A 22,430-nucleotide genomic window follows, 5' to 3' on the forward strand; every position below is an offset into this window, starting at 1 on the left:
TAATTACTTCTGACTCTGCCTGAAGCAGAGAACATGCTCTTTCTCAGCAAATGCTTTTCTTGGGAATGCTTTCCCCATGGACACAGACTGATTGAGTTTTTTAATTATATATTCTTTTAAAATCTGTGTCATACTCTCTAGCAGCCTCTGGAATAGGAGATAGGGACCATTTCTGTAAGGAGCACTGAACACAATGGGTATGACACCACCATCACATACCCTTAGCCAGATCACTGTCCTTTTTCAAACTGAGCTTTAGGTACCCAACCCAGAAGAAAGGAGGAGAGGACCTCAGCATCTGTGAGAGTCTCAAGGCTGCTGCTCCCTGGAGATGGCATCAGAACCAACACAGAGATCCCTCCCTGTAGCTCATGAGCACGAAGCTAAGCATAGCTTTAGCTAGCTGTAATTTGGAAGAAACAGTTAACCTACTTATATAGAACACCTCCAAACAGATTTGGGTCTCATGGCAAAACTGCTATGCAGCAATTCCTGCCTTAATGCTCCCAGAGCAAATGTCATTAACAGTTCAGCTCTTGGTTTCCAGAGACCCTTTTATTTTTATATCCAATCCCACATGCACGAAGTTTGGTGAGAGCAGAAAGCCTCAAGCATACTGGCAGGATGTGAGATGGAGCACGGCCTGGGACAGAAAGACTGCTTAGAGTCCAAGTAAGCCAGAGAAGACAGGCAGTGTGACCAGGTCTGAGGCTGAAGCCAGCGGGGCATTGGCACCTCACTGAAATTCCTGAGCCATCTCCTTCCCTCCGCAGGGAGCTCAGAGCTTCCCACCAGCACCATGGACTTCTGTGGCACAAGTGGGAAGAAAAACTGGCAGGTGTGAGGTGCAATCCTCACGCGAGATGCCTCCCATCCCTTGCCAGACAGTCCTTTCCAGCTGCCACATCCGTTTCCCTGAGCTGTGGAACAAAGGCAGTCTCCCTCCCACCATCTTTATGAAATAGAATTAGCAGTTTCTCTACTCATCCTCTGCCCAGCACGTCTACAAAGCCTTTTCTGAATTTCCATTAAAAATAATAATGCATTTCGTTCTGCTCCACAAGGCCCATTGCTCACCAGCCCACATCTCTCAGACTTCACTAGTCTTCCTTTCTTTCACCCGCATAATCATTTCGTGCTCTCACCTTTTCTTTCCATTATTCGGGTGAATGTGGACATGTTTTTATTGCTGAGATTCACAAAACAACTCAGTCAGCCCTTACAAAGCAGACCTGATAGGGATCTAGAAGTGGGAAGGAATGCCTGTGTTCTCTGGTCCTCACACCAAACATGCGGCTGTGTGGTTAGAGCTGATCAGTCTCAGACCTGATGGGGAAGTTCACTTCAGAGCTCAGGGCTGGTATGCAGAGTGCTGTACAGGCTCCTAGCAGAGCTGCAAGTGAGTTTGTTCTGGTGCATTGATTCCTCTGCAAGGTTTGATGCCCTCACACAAAATTAGCATACAGTGAACCCAATCTTTTAAAACCAAAAAGGAAACAAATACCCTCTGAAGGATCATGACAGAACTGAATAAAATAGGCTCATACGTCAAGAGATTCCCTGAGGCATCAGCTCCCCATGCCTAGGGACCAGCTGAGAAGAGAAACTCCCTCTGGAGGCTGCTAATGCCTTCCTCTGCTTTCTGAAAAGGATGAAAAAGACAAGCTCCCTCGTTCTTGCTTTTCCACTTCATTCATTCACCAGCATCTGCATTGCGTGCTCAAACAGTCTGCACCATCCTGAACGTTCAAGGGAAGGCAGGAGGAGCTCCAGTCAAACCTACAGTCTCAGCAAAGGCTGCATTCACAGCGAGTTGCTCAGAGGAACAGAAAAGCCTGAGTAAAGAGCTGCCAGAGGAAACCCTTTTCTTGGCACAGCAACTTCTAACACCTCCATAAATCCCAGGAATTAGTCTGCATATATTGTAACACCTAATCTGCTAATAAATGCGTATAATGGACATGATATATGTACATGTAATAGATAGCATATGCACAGGTGTTAAAAGATGATATAGTGTGTCATACACATATGCATCATACATCTAATTACTAGACATTACTCCAGACACACCCGGTTTTGCCTTTCCCTTTAACTGTAGCATTCACTGAGTACACCTTAGGGGTTCCGATTCTCCTAATCCTGAATGTAATTCTTTAACCTTCATTTTATCCCCCCAGAATTGCTGCCCTGAATGCCTCCTGTGATGCTGTTACTTATTCACAGTTAAAGACAGCCTTATTTCATCAGCCCGTCTACCTCTTGCTCTCCTGATTCTCCCTATTCACAAGCAGCTTTGCTTCTTTCCTTTTTCATTCACTTGGAATGGCCCGTAATGGCTCCCCCATGGATTTTCACTACCCACCTGTCCCAGTCCAAGCATGACGGTTGGAATCGGGTCCCTTGCTGAGAGCAATGACTGCTGGCTTTCATCAGCTGAACTGTGCTGAAGGCAGGGGCTAAAGCTTCACCAGCTTTTACATTCTTTTCCCTCCTCCACTCCTATAAGACAGATCCTATAAAAAGGAGAGAGGCTCAAGCATGGGTACCTTCAAAACCACACCAGATCCTACACCTCAGCAACCACACATCTCTTGCACCAGGCACATTAGAAGGAAAGGAAGTGAAAGACAAGTAGCAGTTACGAGAATTGGGCTAAAAAGAAAGGCCAGCAAGACAGGAATTTCACTTGCCAAGTAGGAATTTAAACCGATTAGCTGTTAGTAGCCTGGAGTGAATGTTGACATCAAAAATGTTCACTTATAAGCTGCTATTCTTTCTCAAAGCTATTTTATCCAGCTGCCAGAAAATACAGCCACGTTCAGAAACTACAATAAAACATATCAACTTTTAAAGTGACTGAGCTGCAGCCAAGCTCCCATGATGGCATCGACCACATCAGAACTGGGTCATTAGAGCACAGCCACTGCAACAGGTCTTGCACATCCAACCTGGCACCAGTCATGTTCACAGGCACTGCAGACTTTGCTAGCTCCCGCCTGGCACTCAGCACTTACAGAGTCATGGAACTGAGTACCAGAAGCCACTGAGTCCCATGACAAATAGCTTCTTGCTTCAGTAGCACCAGCCATGCCCATTCCAAGGCTGCAGGTCTAATCATCCCCTGCTAAAAACATCCTAAAGGTGTAGGAGCAGGCTGCCCCCATATACCAAAAGATGAAGTGGTGAGGAAGACAAGCCTGGGTGAACAGAGAGCTGTGGCTGGAACTTGGGAAAGAAAGAGCTGCTGATCTTTGGAAGAAGGGGCAAGCAACTCAGGAAGACTACAAGGAGGAGGTTATGCAGGGAGAAAGTGAGAAGGGTCAAAGCCCTGCTAGAACTGAATCTGGCTACTGCCATAAAAGACAATAGATAATGTTTCTATAAATATGTTAGCAACAAAAGGAGGGCTAAAGAGAATCGCCAGCCTTATTGAATGCAGGGGGAAACACAGTGACAAAGGATGAAGAGAAGGTTGATGTACTTAATGCTTTCTTTGTTTCAGTCTTTAATAGTAAACCCGGGTGTTCTGCAGGTACCCAGCCCCCTGAGCTGGCAGACAAGGACAGGAAACAGAATGAAGCCCCCAGAATCCACGGGGAAATGGTCAGCAACCTACTACTCCCCTTATATACACACAGGTCTATGAGGCCAGATGGGATCCACACAAGGGTGCTGACGGAGCTGGCAGAAGTGCTCATGGAGCTACTTTCCACCATTTATCAGCAGTCCTGGCTCACCAGGGAGGTCCCAGGTGAATGCAAGTGAGTAAATGTGATGCTCATCCATAAGAAGGGCCAGAAGGAGGAGCCGAGGAACTACAGCCCTGTCAGCCTGACCTTGGTGCTAGGGAAGGTAATGATTCTATGAAAGGGATACAGTAAGACACAGACCAGTGTTCTATGTCAAGCCACGCCAAACACAGAGGGAACACTGTGATGTCTCCTCTGCATCAGCCTTCTGACACTGTGTTGTCACGGTGGAGAAAGCTGTTAGAGCAACCAGGGATGTAATTAAAGCATGGTTTGTACATGTGCATGTGGGGGAAATGTACTCACAGACCGAGAACATGTCAAAATAAGATGTGACTTGAAGCTGATGGAAGGAAACAGCTCACTGAGGAAACAGATGATTGTTTTAACAGTAACAGCCACTGGGTGGTAGATTCTGCTACCAAGAGATGTGGTCAAGAAGGCACTGCTGCAAGGAGCCAGCAGTGGTTTAGGCTGAGTAGTAACGGTGCTAATGCAGCGAAGTCCTACAAACCCTGCACGTCAGTTATATCCCAATGGTCCCTCTCAGCCCCATGCTCCCAATTTACACAAAAGCAAAGCAGAAAGAGCACGTGCTTGGTCAAAGGAGCACATAGGGCTACAATGAAACCCCTAATGAAACTGATGCAACATGGGTAACACCAAACTTGGTTCCAAGATCAATATTTCCATGCATTTACAAGCACAACGAGGTGAGAGGGGTGAGCAAAGTAAATAATTAACTCATTGACAGCTGGGGAATTTTTAGTAGAAAGAGTCATTTTAACCACCTGGGTAATTAGTTATGCAGTTGACATTAATCACAACTACAGCAATTATTTCAAGTATTTGATTAATCAATCCAGAGGAAAAACTGAGCTAGGCCAAACTACGTTTGCTGCATCGCCCTGCTGGTCAATCAGTCAATACAGAGGTGCTGGCTTTCAGAAACGTCACACGTTTCCTGGGGGTATCACATAACCAGTCCTCTGCCTGGCTGGATATAACAACAAGATGGATAGAACACTTCAGATGCAGAGCATGATGCTTTCAAGCTGAACTGAAGAGTATTTATTAATGCTAGACTTGCTGAATTGTGATTCTCAGCATTTGTGGCCCTCCAGCTGCTAACACACAAATACTATCACATGCACAGACCTGACGATACGCATGAAAAATACCACTACATGACAGTGTGTGTCAGCCTGCACAGGCCAAAACTCCACTCTTTCCTTCTTATCTATAATATGAGCAGTTATTTCCATTGGTCTGAACATGATGATTATTATTAAAAAGTCAGGTTAGAAAAGCACAGATGTAGCTGCTGTTTTTTTCTTGCTATTTTTCCTTCTAATGCTCTTGTCAGAGTAGAATTCCTGTTTGCAACTCCTACTACCGGTAGCAATGATCTTCAGTTTTGTCCAATTAAGTCTGCAGAGCCTTGGAAAACTACCCACATCAAATTTCAGCACCTTGTTGAGGACGTTCACACCTATCAGCAGGCAGCTGTAATGTGCTGTATTGAAGGCCATTCTCCTCCGGTTTTGCCGTGGATTATGCTGCTGCTTTCAAAAATGCAAATGTTAACTCCCAGAACAAACTTGGCTGCTGATGTTAAGCTTCTGTGTAAACTGAACTGCAGCAAACTTCCATTACAAGAGCTCAGCCATTTAAAAAGATGAAAATTACAAGATGGGGCACATCTAAAAACAAATATTGGAACGTTCAACCTGTATTGTATTGATTATGCCTCCCCCAGCTAACACTTCTACTGCTGCATGTAAATGCAACTAATGCTTATCACAAAGCCTGGAAAGATCAAGCATCTTTTGGGCTGCTTCAACTCTTGCAGAGAATCTGCCTTATGGCCATAGCAATGCCAAGCTGTGATGCTTGGCAACTGATTCCACCCTCTTCTGAGCGCCACCAGGTGAGACACAGGCTCTCCTGTGTGCACAGCACATCAGGCTGCCACACAAGGGTGAAGCACACTCCCAAACCTCTTATATGTCCATCCCTCACATGCAAAGCCAGAAGATTCCCACTCCAGTGCAGAGGAACCCTGCAGGAAGAGAAATAGCGTCTAGAAGAAGCCAGCACATGCGTGCTTTGGGTACTATCAACCACTCCAAGTCTTTAGTCTGCTCTTCAAGCAGCATATTTCTTACATCTGGCATGCAAAATACTGTAATAGTGAAGAAGGTCCCATTTTGATTTAAATGAATGTATTTATTTCCAAATGGGAGACTGTAAGTTAAACAAACACATTTCTCTCTTTGTACACGAAAGCATTGTTTTGTCACAGATGTACAGTATAATACATTTATTTTCTCAATTGTTTTGTATTTGTAAGGCACTGCCAGTTATTTGCATGGGTTTGTAAGGATGAAGCAAATTGCTCTGTGGGGCTCTATTCAGGGAACATAATATTCCCACAAAAGCACCATAATTCTGCATGCAGCAACACAAACTACCACGACATCGCAGCAGCTGGCAGGGTGGATGGAGTTAGCATTATCAAAACCAGCATGACAACTCCACTCCAAAACCCCCTTACATGCATAAATTAATGATGAATGTACATTGATTAGCCCCCCCCAGGCTCCACAGAACCCTGCCTCCCCTGCAATGTAACTTTGAACCTCACCACAGTTATTTTGTCAGGCCTGGGGAGCACTTCAGCTTTCTCTTGAATCGCATTGGCCTTGCCCAAGCCTCTTAAGCCCTGCTTGCATTAGCGCTCTGGGGAAGATCTGGGACTGTGCTAGAGCCCCTAAGCCATGGGGAACAGCCAAGAACACAGAATGGTATTAGTAATGTGCCAGGCGGTGCATTCTGGGAGGTATGCCACACAGAAAGCTGGGAGGAAGAACACCCTGCCAAGGATCGCATCTGTGTTTCGCAAGTTAGACAAAAATTCATCCATACCTGTCTTTCTGACCAAGTAACTCCCTTCTCCAGGCATGCAGCGTGGCGTAACAAGCCATCATACAAACACTTTGTGTGACTATGTTTTTCATTACAACAACAACAGGCTGGAAGCATGCACAGACTCACTGGACATCCTCAGGGCTGTCCATCCATTTGCCAGCTTCCTACACGGCTCCCTCTAACCAGTTCCGACTCAGCACGCTGCAGCTTCCTGAAACCTAACCACAGAGGCCTTCATACCCATCTTTAATTCCTTCTGGTTACACAGAGATGAGTTTAAGAACAGGAAAAAGAAACTACGTGCAGGCAAGTTAGTAAACTGGGATTAAAGCAGGAGTGAAGACAAGGCAGCTTGTCCTGGAGGCTCGAGTAGAACAAAAAGTGGTAATTCACATTGCAAGTCAGTTTGTCTTCTGTGATATTGAATCTGAGTGCAGTGCCTTTAGCACACAGAGATAAATAGGTAGGTTCATACGGAGTATATAAGCCAATAATAATGATACATGGGCAGACTGAATAGGAAAGCCTCCTGTTCGACCACTAACTCTCTAAAATATCCCTGCAATTTCCTATATCAGTTGATTTGACCTTTAACTACAGGCACATCTTCACTTAGTCACTGATTTCTGTGGGTCACCTGTGGAGCTGCTGAAGTCAGGCTTCACTTTGCATACCGATGACTCCCCTCAGCCCATGAATATGCTTTTGGGTGTTGCTTCTGTTACCATACGCAAGCTCAGCTTGAGCAAACCCTACGCAGCCTAGTTTATATGAGCAGGTGCACTGAATGAGTAAGAGGAAGATCTGTGTCAGCAGCATACCAAGAAAGGAGCAGTGGAGGGGGGCCTTAAGGAAACCACCACCACTTGCTTTACACTCATTGTCTCCTACAGACACAAAGGCAGTAGGTTCTGTGAAGAGGTCTAACAGTGACCAAGACACTAACTTTTAAGGTCTGATCTCTGCTGGAATCCTTTACCCAACTACAGAGAAGGTGTTGGGGATCCCATGGTGGTTCTAAGCTTATCACTTGTTTGTATGCAGCATCAGTTGCAGCTTTTCTTGATCTAACAGCTCATGACCTCAGAAAAATTGACTTATAGCACTGGTAGATAACAATAGATACAATGTGGAAGGGAATTCGGGCTGAAGTCTCAGCTTTCTAGACCTGTGGAAGCCAGGAAAGAGCTGACTCCATGAACACACCGAGCAGTGATTACACACAGCAACCCAACGATAGTAATGATGATTTTGTGGTAACTTGTGTACTACTACTGAACATCACTGGAAGAGAGAGGAATAAGGAAGAGCCCTGCAATATAATGCTGTGCTCCCTATAGACCAGTAGAAATCTTACTGGCAGAGTGCTGAGAGGGGTCTTGAGAGGCTGTCTTTGCTGGAGCTGGCAGAGAAGGCAGTGTCACAGGGACAGCTCTTTGAAAACGCTTTCCAGGCGAGTTCTTTGAGCTCTTTGCCAAGGTGAGCCAGGCCATTACCCTTGTTTTGCACATCTCCAAGTGATTTAACCAAAGTGACTTACCGAAAACGAGCCACCCCTCATGATGTCCAGCCCATCTTTTCTGTCATTCATCAAGCTACCACAACAGATGCCCTGGAAGGCAGCAGTCCCTGACTACAGAGATGGCAGTGAGCAAACCCCATGAAGAGCATGGGAATGGGGATGATTTTCCTGCTGATACCTGAGCAAATTCCAGAGAGGTTGCTCTCATGAACAGCTATCAGAGGCGAAAGCACAGGGCTGCAAGGGAGAAGAGGTAGCCAGAGTGGCTGGATGGAAGCACAAGAGAGGGGAAATAGATTTACAAGAAGATCTGAAGTAGTAACTTCTCAGAATAAGGCAGCAATTGCAATGAAACACACAAAATCATACGGCAATCAATATGGATTGAAAATCTGTCAGTTTTACAAAGCACCTCCCATTTCAATATGGATCATTAAGGGGAAAAAGAAGTGAAACTCTTTACTGCAGTTAACACACCTGAAAACAAAGCTACTTTTTATTTCTAAAGTCACGCGGTGACTTCATGTTTGAGATGAGCAAATGGAGAAGAAATCCTGCACACAGCAGTGAACTCAGCACCACTGTTTTTCTCCGGGTGACCGCTAAGGGTCTCTCTTGCTTAATGTGGGCCACAGCCGAGATTTTTCTCCCTCTGTCATGTTGTTTTGCCATCCCCATTCATCGCTTCCCCAACCCATGCTACCTACACCATCCCACAAGCTCCCCAGAGCACCAAACCACTACCACCTCACATCACCTCCTCTCGCCCATCTCAAACCGAGTGGTTAATGACACATCTTCCTGGGGTTTCATGTGCACACCACCTTTCCTGGGCCAGCAGAGCACAGGAGCCATGGCAGTGAGCACTGCCCATGGTCAGTCTGTATGGTCATGACATCTCTACATGCCTGAGACTTGTGTACATGTGGGCCAACCATGCCTCGTTCTAGAGGCAAACATATCCTTGTTTCTTGGAGGCTGTGAGCATCTGTGTGGTACCAGATTTCATGGTATGGATTCTAGCCTCGCACGTCTGGGTGCACGGACAACAGGAATGCTAGTGGTTACAAAACATGGGCTATAAGTAACCAGTAGGTAATTACGGAGGGATGTGTCTGCATGGCTCAGCTCCAACATCAACAGAGGGAAGAGCTCTGCCTATTGAGTCAGCAGCAGCATTTCCTTCCAGCCCTTGGGTTTTCCCGACAGGTCTCCCCTGTGAGCGACTGCCCAGACCCAGTGGTTGAGCTCATAAAGGCTGCTGATCTCACCCCCCACCCCACCCCAGGGAACAGGGCTCTGGTACCCCACAGCCAGGAGATGCTTCCTGGCCACAACTGTGCTTCCAAGGACACGGTGCCTCATCAGCCTCTTTATTATAGTAACTGCACTGAATACTGACAACATCCCAATCCCAGCCATATCACAGAAGCTTCATAGACACCATGCCAGAACCAAACAAGGGCTTCCTAAGTCACACAAGAGTTTTATGCCTTTGGTTATCTATGAGTCCCAAAGTGACCATAGCCTGAGTGATTCCATACAGGAATTAAATCAGCATCTCCTCTGTAGGACAAGAAATTGGCTAATGAGAGATGTTAAATGAGAGGAAGCTGTTTCTTAATCAGAGAACAGATACCATCTAAACCCCATAGAAGTTCACCAGACCTTAGCATTATCACAAGGTGAATGAATACACAGTTGGGCATTTTCTACTGTGCCCCTTCATAGAATCATAGAATAGTTAGGGTTGGAAAGGACTTTAAGATCATCCAGTTCCAACCCCCCTGCCATGGGCAGAGACACCTCACACTAAACCATGTCACCCAAGGCTTTGTCCAGCCTGGCCTTGAACAGCGCCAGGGATGGAGCATTCACAACTTCCCTGGGCAACCCATTCCAGTGCCTCACCACCCTCACAGTAAAGAACTTCTGCCTTATATCCAGTCTAAGCTTCCCCTTTTTAAGTTTTAATCCATTACCCCTTGTCCTGTTACTACAGGCAAAGCCATCTGAATTCCTCCATACTTACTTAATTTCTGCTATTTGCTATAGAAAGAGACAGACTTTTCATTCACTTTCCTATTTGTTCTACTCCTTCCTCCTGTTTTTCTATTCCTTTCCCAGTCCCACACTGTTTCTACTACTGTGCCCATCCCTTCCAATGGAGCTAAATAGCAAGCACATACTGATCTGTCTATTCCATGTAATTCCCCATGGCAATTTTCTCTCAGCAGATTTGTAAGCCCCACAGAAGTCCCTAAAAGGTTTCCAATGACAGCAGTACACAGGCCTCTGAAAACCTCACCTCACTGGATCAGGTGCCAAGTCACATAAACAAGTTAAAGCAACCGGTTTGATGGGGAACAGAGGGTATCTGCCAGTGCTCTGCAGTAAAGCATCTGCTCAGCCAGCCATGGGCTATTCTGTACTACTGCAGCAGCACCTTTACATCCCTAACAGAGCTAGAGCACCAGCAGAGCAATTCTCCAGGTCTGCAGGACATCTGATGACATTTCCGAACACCAGAGAAGAGGAAGCTGAAAAATCCAGCCTCAGAACGCCATGTCTCTCTGAAACAATAAATGTTTTGAGAGATCAGCATTTCTAGGCAGTGAAACAAATGAGTGTTTCCATTCCCGGGGGAAGCGGGAAGCAAGCGAACTCCACTCCTCTATTCCGTAGCTTACAGGAAATCTGTGTGATTGATGGCAGCAGTGTAGGGAAATGCACATTCAGCTTATATCTCCAATGTAAATGACTTGCTACCTCACCACTCTGCTTCCTGTTCCTTCACACACTCCCCACACTCCAGCTGATATCTCTAGTATGTGTGAATCAAGGAGGAAGAAAGGAGAACAAGACAATCCTTCTCAGACTGCTTCCCCCCACCCCAATTTAAATGAGCAAAGATAACATGCAAAAACAAAGGCTGAAGAGCTGCTCAGGACTGGGCTCCTTTTGCCTACAGACCCAGCACGGAGACACAGGGATGGATGGAGGAATCCTGCAGTGCTGCTCCCAGGCCCCACTCAAAGACAGCCACCCGTGTCAGGTGCATCAGGCTAGCCCCTGCTCTCACACAACTGCTCCTTGTATTACAAAGGTCAGAGCAGCAAGCAGAGAGGCTGTTTAAGATGCTGCTCACTGTTTGAGGGCTCTGTCCGGTTCACAGGGCTGCCGAGACGCGGCGACTGCCAAGGCAGGAGAAGGAACGCAGAGGAACGCAGTGCACATCCGCTTGCAGGCAGGGCCCTGTTCTTTCCCAGGCAGCTCAATGAGAGGTGCTTATTTTTACAATGCAGGCTCTGAGATCTTAAAGAACCAATGTTGTTGTGGTGCCCTAAACCAATGAGTATGTGACCTACTCGTTCCCACTCTGTCCCTTGACCTTTTCCCATAGCATTCTCCAAAAGCATCACATGAAAAATAGCCCTTCTCAGCTCTCCAGAGGCTTTGGAGACAGCATCAGAGCTCTGTGCTTATAAACAATTCCAGCTAGGCCAAAATGACATTCCAGCATCAGGGGTCCCAGGATTTATAAGCCTGTCACAAGGAACTGGAGGGAGAGGGGGCAGGGAAGAGGCTGCCAAGGGAAGCGGGAAGCAAGGGCCAGGCAGCTGAGCTCCATGAAAATGCCCCAGGCTGCAGCAGGATTTACCCACACACCTCAGAGGCTGCACGCAGGAGCTCTTTCTGCCTCCTTCCTTATTACAGAGAGCTTGCAAGCTCTCTGAGAGCATGGGAGTAATTTACTGCATTGATCTCCAGCCTAATCCTCCCGTTCTTTCCCTCCTCCTCTCACCTTGCACATCCACTAACACTCCAGCATCCATCTGGAGGTGAGTTTACAGTCCAGGTACAGACGGGGACTCTTCAGGATAAGACAAAACAGTAGCTGGCTAAAAACTACCTCCAGAAATCCCTGTCAGCTCCCTCTGGTGTCTCACACCATCCCTGGCACACTCCTGCCTTTTGCTAAATGGCTGAGAAAGCTTCTACTGTTCCCAGTTTTTGTGTTTCCTCCTGTCTCCAGATCTCGTTTCCCTTGGCAATGGCTGCAATGCTCCTTGAGCACCTTCTAAGAAGCAAACACTGCAGAAGGCACACCATAACGGAGTGAGGCTTTGCCTCAACCATCATCTGATTCCTCTCACTTCAAGCCAGTCTTCATTTTTCCCATATTTGTTCTTTTGTCCTCCTGTTCCTACCACAGGCTACAGGCAAGGCCTTCAGTTGGGCAATCTGCAACAAAAGGTGTCTGAGGACTAATTACAGTTCAGGGACCATATTCCCTTATTTCAGTGTACTACTGTTACCATTTTAAAAGACCCATGTAGGAAAAAGGAGAGAAGCAGCTTGTAAGCATCTTCAAGCACTCTACTTGCACACTACCACTTCCATGGAGGTAGAGAGCATGGAGCTGCACTGTTGCTCAGGTTGGTGCACTGACCCTGCAGGCTGGAGACAGTAATGAACCTGGTTCTGACAGAGCCATCCCAAGAGAACTCTCAAGTGCACTGGCCCTCCCAAGCTCTTCACAGCTCCTTGTTCCCAAAGCCATGTGACTCCCCTCTCCTTGTCTTCAGGACATTGTCCTATTGTTTGGCATTGTTTTCCTCCTGCCATCCCCTTTCTCTGTCCATCTCCTTTCCCTGTGCTCCTTCCGCCTCCTTTTCCCAGCCATCTACCACTCCTTCTAGCTCCACCACTGTAGTCTGGGTCACGTATTGCACAGTACAGCCAAGGAAAATCATTTTAATGCATGAATACGTACAATGGCCTGAGCTGCAGCCAGGCAGGTTTGTGTTTGGCTTCCTCTTACGTGGTAATAGGGACATTGTACTCTTGCAGGGCAGTAATTTCAGTCCCAACAAGGAAACTGGATAATTACAGAGAAAAGCAGCAGGCACTTCAATCATTCCTACTCTGTGTCAGGTCTTTTTAAATGCCATTGAAAAGAAATGGTGGGATAATGAAGGCCTTGACTCACTTTCAAAGCACCTGACAGGACAGCCAAGAGGAAGCAACAAGGTTAGGAGGGCTACATCATCCTTCCTGGTTCCTGGGGACTGGCCCGAGAGGGTCCCAGATCTGCAACAGGATGGTATGATCATAGGAAAGCATAAAAATGAAATCTCATCATGTGCATTCTTCTGCTGCAGATGTCTCCAATTTAAGCACAAACCTCCTGACTTTACCTTGGCTGCTCTGCTTCATTTTGTATTTCACTTGTGGCTCTTCTTCACCATTTTCCCTTTTATACAGCATCAGAAAAGCATTAACTCATGACTTTGTTCCATTCCACTGACATAACTGCTTAAATATCCTTCCTGATGTTTTGACATAGATCACTTGGACAGACACTTCGAAATTTAAACCATGGAAGCTGGAGGACATTTTAAAGAATCAGGAAATATGTGGACAACTCTTGTGTTATTTTAACAATATGAAGACTCAACACTCCTGTACCTCTGCTGGCAAATGCAGGGAAATATGTGCTTACCCTGCACAGACACAAAGTGAGCACACTGATTCTTAGACATCAGCCACACGTGAACTGCACACTGGGCACACATGCCATAAGCCCCCCTTCACAAACACACATTTAGAGCACGTAAGGCAGACACAGGTTATTCTCAGTGCAAAGCACCTCTTGTTTCTATAGCCAACAAGAGCTTGTGTACTGAGGGAGCATGCAAAGAAAACATTCATTCACTCTACGTCACAATGATTTTCTAAATCAAGAATTGTACCTGTACATCCATTTAGAATAAATTCAACATTAGCAAATGTACAGTTGCTGAGAAAGGAAATAATACATCTGATGCACTCAAAAACCACCCTTAATTGTTCTGGTTTCCTGTTTTCTGGAATGAACAGTCAAGAGTGCAATGACATGCAGTTATGCGCTGTATGTGTACAAAATGTACACTGGTGGAAGCACAGCACCATAAACAAACACAGTATTGTCAGAAGACTTATCCATACACTAATGTCATGCTCAAATGCACACAGGCAGATCCTTAACCATATGTTCACCTGCACAAATACACATCAGAAGAACAAAAGCCCATTGCACAGGAGCACAAAATGCACTGTTTTGCAATAAGAAGCACACTGCACAAATACACAGCTCATGCATAAGTTTTATATGTGCTCCGTAGAAAAGAATTCATAAGCCTCAAGTGAAGGCTGCATCTATTAAGCCTAAAATACTGGGGGCTGCATTTGACTCTGCAGCTCAGAGCCCAGCACATGGAGCATGGGCTGAGGTCGCAGCTGGCCTCACATAGGTTCAATACCTATAGCTCATAAACCATGTGTGGAATTCAATCTTCTTTCAGAGCAGGCACCTGCATTCCCAAGACCCAGCCTATAACTATGTATGAGCACTGTCAGGACAGCCATGAACCAGCCACAAGACCATTTAGAGATTCATTTGCAGTGCTCCTGCTCTTTTCCCCTGATTAAGGGACTCAGGATTTGAGCTTATGGGGGGTAAACTACTGCAACCTTCACACAAGCATCTTAATCACCACTGTGCTCTCCTACCTTACTACGCGTTACAGTGGGGGGGTACCTGTCACAAGTCCCACAGTAACTCTAAGCAATGAAGCAATTGCAGGAGGTGGAGGATAAAGGCATTTTACTCCCCTATATTGCCCAGATAAGACCTCTGATAATTTTACAGTCGGATGGTTATCTAAACAGAAACAAATGCACCTAATCAAATGCATCAGTGGGCAATGCCAGGCCAGCCAGCCAGGCATGACTCCAGCATTAATCAAAAGCATAAGGCAGAACACACTGCTGCCTGCCTGGGCCCTGTATGGTGTAGAGACAGCCTTCCACCTGAGAAAGATCTGCTCACAATTTTGCCAGGAAGCACCTTACCCGCATGTCACCCCCATTCCACTCTTTCTGTCCACTACGGGCTAAATGTGACATCCCAGTGATCCCCTGGGAACCACATTCTGGCAGGCAGCTACAGCACTAGTCTCAGCTTCAGCTGCTTCACATTTCAGACCCACTTCAGCTATGGACACACAAAGCAATCCTGTGGCAGGTGAATCATTTCATCTATTGCAAACTGCTTCAAAGTGCTTGACCTAAACTCATCATAAAGGCTTCTAAGCCTGGATAGCCAGGCATATCCACACTGTGCTGCCTGGAAACATCCATAGCCAGATACAGCTGTACAACTTCAGAGAAACAAAATGCCAGGCACACCTCTCCTTTGGTCCTTGGTCGGGGAATTCAGAACCAGCACCGCTCCTTTATCTCTGCTCTGCCAGAAGTTACAGCCTCTAAGACAGGCTCTATAAATGCTATAAACTTGCCCGGTACAAATATGGAGAAGGATCTCTTCCTGCAGCCCAGCCTAATGGCAGAGCATAGAGGGAGAGAGCACCCAGTTTCTGCCTCATCCCCTTCACACAGGTGCCTTTGACAAAGTAAAGGCTGTGGAAACCCAGATAAAAGGGGAGTACCTTCTCCCCCCTAGGTGCACTGTGGTGTGAACAAAGCTAACCAAAACAGAACCAAAACCAACCAGGAGAGACTAAGGAATAAGAATAACAGACTCTCTGCTTTTCTCCTTGCAATTTCCCCACCCCAGACAGCTGTAATGTGGAAAGTATTGAAATTTAACTCACACCTCAGCCTAACGTGGGCTGACAGGTTGCCGCTGCAGCAATCTCAGCCTGGCTATCTGCTCTGGGGGAGAACGACAACCCAACTAAGGGGAAGTGATAAATTTTCAATTTTATTTTAAAATATACCAGATGGGAGATTTTATTGGAGTCATAAATATGTCAGAAGCAATGCTGGTGTATGATTGGAGATTGCCCCCTCCAAGGGAGCAGCGCTCCCTGTTTAGAAGTGCCATCAGATTCTTAATAAGAGGCTCCAGTTAGGCTGCAGCAAAATACTCTGTACATTAAGCCAATTGAATTTCTATTTGCCAGACATCTTTTTCTCCTCTATGCCTCCCTCCTCCCCAGGTTCCAAAACACAGAAGATATGAGAGCACTGAGGTCAGACTTAAGCATCACCAGTTTGGGCTCTCATTTTGTTGTTGGAATACGACTCAAATGTATTTGAAAACTGCGTCTCGTGTCAGTCAATGACGCTTGCTTTGATTTCCTAGAATCCCAACTAAGTGGATGTCAACTAAGTTCAACTTCAGATTTAAACCAAATGAAACTCAAGCCCTTAATCCCAGCTGTGGGTCAACCTCAAATTCCGGAAATAGCACTTGGCCTCAGTCCCACAGCTTCATGCGAGCTAAAACCAGTTCCAAGTCCCACCAGCCATTTCCAGAAATATGGGTTGCCTTTTGTAGCCTCTGCTCCTCTCCTCCTCCTCCCGCTGGTGCTGTGACAGATCACAGGAGTCTGACAGGAAGCAGCCTGATATTTATGCCTTTTCATCATTTCAAAGGTTTTACAGACTGGTTCTACCAGCTGTGTCTTTAAGCATGTTTCCAGTCTTCCAATTTACTCAGGAAATCCTGATAGTCTCATACCATTAAATTCAAACCAATCAACTCCACCACCATTGATTCCCATCACCACAGAATGTGGCTCATTGAACCTCTGACACTGAAAACTGAACGCAGGGCAAGTGAAAAATAACAGTAATCTGTTACTTTATAGTTTTTCATATAAATGCTTTGCAGATTTAATCATAGAGCCACAAAACTGTAAGAACTGTTACAGAATTAATAAGAGATCTGATACATATTACAGAATGATATTCTGCAGTTATGGCCAATCTAACACAGTAACAGCACAGCAGAGGGGAATGCAAGAAAGAGGCATAACCAGAAAGTGACTTTGCATATGTTAGAGGTCTATGGGCCTTTTATGCTTTCCGTGTTCCTCAAAGTCAAGGAGTGCTGGATGCTATTTCAGCCATCTCCAACAGATTGATCAGTTGCTGCAGGAGACTTTTAAAAACAACTTCCTGAACATAAACCACCACCACATACATTTATCACAAAATATCATCCTCCTACCCACAGCCTCCAGTCCTGGACATGCCACTCATTGGTCATGAAGCAGCAGATGCATCAAGACAAGCTGATGCTTTTAGCAGCTTTTTAATCTGAAGGAGCAGACTGAAATAGAAGAACCATACCCATCACTCTTAAGCTTAAAATATTTTGACTTCATGCACTACACAGCGAGGCTGGCATTCCTCTGGCTTCTGCAGTGTTTTCGATGGAGACTTGTTCAATTCATCATTGATTGGCACGAGGTCAAGGGAATCTGCAGAAGCACACAAAAGCTGGGAAAGAATTCAGCTCGCAATAAAATACATCTGACAAAACAGAAACCCACGCTGTGGGGATGAGAGGATGGCCTGGCTTTACACTTCCACCCTCAGGAGGACTCGCTGAGAAAGCAGAAGCACCCAGTTCCAAGCACACTTGAAACTACCATGTCCTAAAATTCTGTCTAAACACCTCAGCACTGGTAATGCTGGAAGAATACGGACAAAGGTGAAGTCAGGAACACCACTGCCTTCACAGGGCAAAAGGTCTGCTATGCCATTTCCACTATGGAACCCATGGAACTATTATGGGTACTAATGTCTATAAAGACACTGTAACAGGCTGTTGTACAACAGTAAAGCCATAACCTCTCCAGGACAGAGACCGCCTCTTACTGCGTGCCTGTACAATACCTAGCACAATGGAGCTCCAGTTCTAACAGCAGCGTGTGCTATTGCACTAAAACAATGGGCAGTGATAACTGAGAGAATGAAAACAAGGCACGCATCAGGAATATCTATGGCATAATTACACAGTTTATTCCAAGCACCTAATCAAATTGTTCAGCAGCTTCACATAAACACAGACACAGAGGCAAATACTCTTAGATTAAGGAGCAAATTATGATTAGTGCAGGTATAATTGGCTTGGGAACTCCTCATGTTTTCAGTCAGGCCAAGGACTGGCTAGTGACATGCTCAGGCAAGCATGTATTTCTCCTCATGAAAGGTAAGCCCCAAACACTTGCTTAAGAGCAAGCTGAAGACGCAGGAATCCACAAGCACTGCATTTCTGATGCCAGCAGAGACTGACCTCAGGCAGCTCAGTGAGCTGCAGACCCACACTAAGGTGTCTTTAGGGCATTCTCCAGTTAATCTGCTACACTAATAAACTCTATTTAATTATTGGAATAAATCTTACTATTTAATAAATCACTTAACAAAGGAGTGAGCTTATTTAGGCATTGACTGGTTAACCTCCCTGGCTAACAAGTAATATCCAGGCAAATAAGAGTGTTACTTCTCCAGGTTCCTCAGTTCCCAACCCCTCCAGTAGTGGGTAGCCCTGCTATCTCACTAGAAAGCTGTCTCATTATATCATTGCAGTACATGTGAACTACAAAGGTCTCACAAGGTTATACTATGCTCATATTTGATAGCCATATGCCATCAGCCAACAAAGAACACCCTACCATAATCTCAAGAGTATATAATGCTGCCACCCAACATTACAGTATCCTGTTCAGCACAGGGTGACCTCATTTCCAGCACATCACTGAACACCCCTCCAGTGCTGCAGATGTCATGCACACATACTTGGGCTGTTGCTATGTGTCTGTCTTCAGAAGAAATCCATGCATACATTCAGATGTAGAGCTGGAGGCCTGAAAACACACATCCACCTTCTCATGAATTAGCAGCACCAGGAACACCACACAGGGGTGAGGAACCAGCACAAAATGGTCTGCAACCTGGTCAGCTCCCATAGTCCTGTTAGGACACCTCCTGTTTCCTTGATCCTTTCTTCCCTGGCACCAAGTCGGGGCACAGGCTTCCCCCGATGGAGCAGCAACCTTATAAATTACACAGCTAATTAAAATTACTTTATCAGAGCGATAACACCATCATCTGCAGTGTTTAGGGGTTAATAAATTGTGTCCATGTATGCATATGTGCTGACTCATTAACTAAGCTGCAAGTGAGAGCCATTCATCTCTTCTGTAATACCAGGGTCCCTCCTCTGCCAGGGAATTCATTTTCCCTGCTTTGGAGAGAGGAGTGGGAGAGGGGAGGAAGGAGGGAATTATTTCCTCTTGCTTGCTTCCTGCATCAGTAAAGCCCTGGAGGTTATTTAAATGGTAACTTCAAAGGAGGTATATGATCACTCTGTTTACTGCTGTAGGAGTCTCATTTTACACTCAGATTTAAAAGCCTCTCTGACTCAGAGGCAATCAGCATCACTTACAGGCTTTGGAGCTTCACAGATAGAGCCAGCTCAGGTGCAAGGGACCAGGAGGAATGAGAGAGCAGAGAAAGGATTTTTTAATGTCTTTTCAATTTTTTTTAAACCACAGGATGTTGGACAGAAGGATTTTCAGGGATATAATTTATGGAACTCCAGAGGGAGTGATAGGGAATGGTTCCGTATCAACAGAGCCGAAATGCTTCAAGTGGGGAGTAAGAGGCTGTTTGGTCTTAAGGACAGTAAGGGAAAGGAATTATGAAGAGCTGTTCTGAAGCACAGGGACAGTTACAGAAGGAAGAAAATCAGAGGTTCTCATGTACTGAGCCTCCTGCACACTTATCCACCATATCTTTTCACCAAGTCTGGAGGCTAGTTAAGTATTAGCTGCAATTCATTCACTCCATCACTCTCTCCTCCTGGGGATGGCTGTGGGTCAGGCACTGAGTTACCTTGGTAAGACTTGTGAATAAATTCATTAATACAGAAGGAAGTTTGGGGTTGCTTTTTCACTAATGCTGCTGGCACTTGGAAGCTGCATTTGTGATGACTCTGTTCTCCTGAGCACTGATTTCTCAGTCTGAGGTTACAGGCCCATTTGGAAGGGAAATGAGGTTTAGAGATAAGGCAATCCCCCCCCCAACATCACCACCAGTTTAGACCCAGTCTATCCAACGAGCACTTTGTCTCACACCAAGGCAGGACAGCTCCTCAACTACAGTGCAGACCCTTCCCACTGTTTTCATGGCTGCACCCGCACACTAAGAACCTACCATACATATGAAATTTAACTGCTTAGTTTTAATAATCATCTTTATAGGTGTGGTGGTTTTTTTCCACTAGGAAAAGCTGCTCTCCTCCATCCCTGCTTGAGCAGCTAAGCACATGGAAGCAGCAGGCAAGATGAAAGAAACCATCTCCCTAGAGAACCTGAGGGTAGGATTTGTAAATGTAAGTGCTCCTGCAATCAGGCATGTGGACTTGCCCCTGTAACTGGTCAAACCCAAGAACTATGAATTTTCACCTAAATCTATGCAGTCTTTCCCCACGGGCATAACTGAAATGGAATTTCCTGAAAGAAAGCCATTTTGACTAAATTTTCTGACACATTCTCCCTAATAGTGCCTACAGCAGGAAGCAGCAAGATTACATGGTAGAAATATCACCTTGTGGGAGAAATAAGCTCCAGGTAGTGCCAGCACGTACATCTGGTTGAACATAACTGCTCCAAGTATATTTCAACTCCTGTCTCCATCAGGCTGGCAAATTATTGCATATATATTCAGCTGATACAAAGAAAGTGTAGCTTTTTGAAGGGTACTTTTTTCTTCTCTGAAAAGCAAAAAAAAAAGGTTGCTTTAATTAGAATCTAGTGGCTAAAAGGCTTTATTTGGAGCAATTGCACCGACTCTCTTCCATTAGCCACCACACGAAGGTGGATCACAAAATAACTCGATACATAGCTGAAAGAAAAGTAAATGAGAACAGTCTAACAAACCCCTGATACCTCTGCAAGCTCTAGTCATAACCCTCCATCCTAACAGAGAGTCCTCCCTGTAGTTCCAAAGCATCACACTCCAGATGCCCAACAAGCATGTGAAGGATGTGTTTATTCTCTCCCAAGTGCACCAATAACTTTCTGTGCTGAGAACAGCTTCCCAAATAACCTCAGTCTCTCAAGTTCCACCTGCGCCTCCACCACTTCAGTCAACACATTCAAGGGTGTACAGACCAAAACTCTGCTCAAGTCCTAGTTTACTAGAGCTTGCATGTCTCAATGGCTGGGTCTTCAAAGTGTGCTGAAAGAAACCAACTGAAGGGCACAGACATATTAAACAAGGGACTGGGTTTGCAACATCTTTCCATCAGAGTTTATGCAGCCAGATGGGAGGGCTGTCCTCTGTGGAAGGCTCTGTTCTAGCAGCTCAGAGATAAAAAACAAGATGTAAATTCAACAAGTGAATATTCATAAGATGAAAACTTCACAGGACTATTTTATATTTAGAAGCCTTTGCTTGAGCACATACCTCCCAAACCCAGACATTTAAACTAATGAACCATCCAGACTGACACTAGCTCTGAAACTTCCCATCACAGAAGCTCAGCAAACAAGGTCTCTTGGGAGATCTGGTGCTGACAGGAACCTTCCCCTCACAGGCAGCAACTGAGCCAGCTCTAGAGCTACCAGTGAAGCCTAAACCTGACCTGGTTTATCCTGTTTTCTCCTCCCAACTTCAGATTGGGTCAATAAAATGAGGTTTCTCACCTGTGACTTCCCCCTTATGTAGAAAAGATAGGGCAAAGACCATTCTGACTGACTAGTTTTCTTCTGTACTTGGCTCCATCCTCCCAGCATGATGATGACCAGCTCCTAATCACAATGTGAGTTTCCTGGCTGTGCAACTCTTCCCTTACCTGAAAAAGGGCTCAATATTCACCCCTCCCCAGTTAAACTCCTTGTAGCAGCCTGACCTTTGCTCTGAATCTCCAGCAAAGCAATGGAAATGTGCTTCAACCTGACCAGAATGAGGAGCAGGACTGCAGCTCAGAAGAGACTAAGCAGTCCAGTGAAGAAAAGACGGAGATTGTGGAGAGTGGTGAATTTAGGATCCTGAGAAACACATCGTTGATAATGTATTATTTACTATGCAGTCTCTGTAGACAATAAACCCAGCCAGGGCTCATTGATATGCTAAAAAATCCCTTTCTAACCTGATAGAGTTAAATTATGCAAGACTGTATGGATACTGATTTTAATACGGCATCGTTTCATTTTACTAATGCACCCACACCACAATTAAGTATTTTGACAAATACATGTCCAGGCAGACGAAATCTTTACCCTTAAAGATGGCTCAACCCCACACTTTCATTATACGTGCTGTGGTATAATTTTGGCAGAGCATGAGGCTCACAAAGTCCTTGGCCAAACCAAAACACTTGTTATCAAGCTGAAAGTCAAAACACTGCACTGCACCAGCTA

The 22,430-nt window shown here is 45.5% G+C and overlaps 1 long non-coding RNA gene across 6 annotated transcripts in view; it reads right to left on the minus strand.

The window, feature by feature from the left end:
• The window catches only part of LOC134160313 (uncharacterized), a 130,399-nt gene that overhangs the window by 101,443 nt on the left and 6,526 nt on the right, over positions 1 to 22,430 (minus strand). For 3 of the 6 annotated variants that reach the window (XR_009963505.1, XR_009963503.1, XR_009963508.1), the window contains exons 1-2: positions 20,654 to 20,944; positions 2,366 to 2,516 (exon numbers count right to left, since the gene is read on the minus strand). This is a non-coding gene — a long non-coding RNA (uncharacterized LOC134160313). Of the gene's footprint in view, positions 1 to 2,365; positions 2,517 to 20,653; positions 20,945 to 21,713; positions 22,313 to 22,430 lie in introns of those variants that run through there. The other 3 variants (XR_009963506.1, XR_009963507.1, XR_009963504.1) reach the window with 3 other exon arrangements.

The sequence above is a fragment of the Pezoporus occidentalis genome, unplaced genomic scaffold (genome assembly GCF_034315485.1).
Source record: "Pezoporus occidentalis ecotype Australia unplaced genomic scaffold, CSIRO_AGI_Poc_V1 ctg159, whole genome shotgun sequence".
In the NCBI taxonomy this organism is placed as follows: Eukaryota; Metazoa; Chordata; class Aves; order Psittaciformes; family Psittacidae; genus Pezoporus; species Pezoporus occidentalis.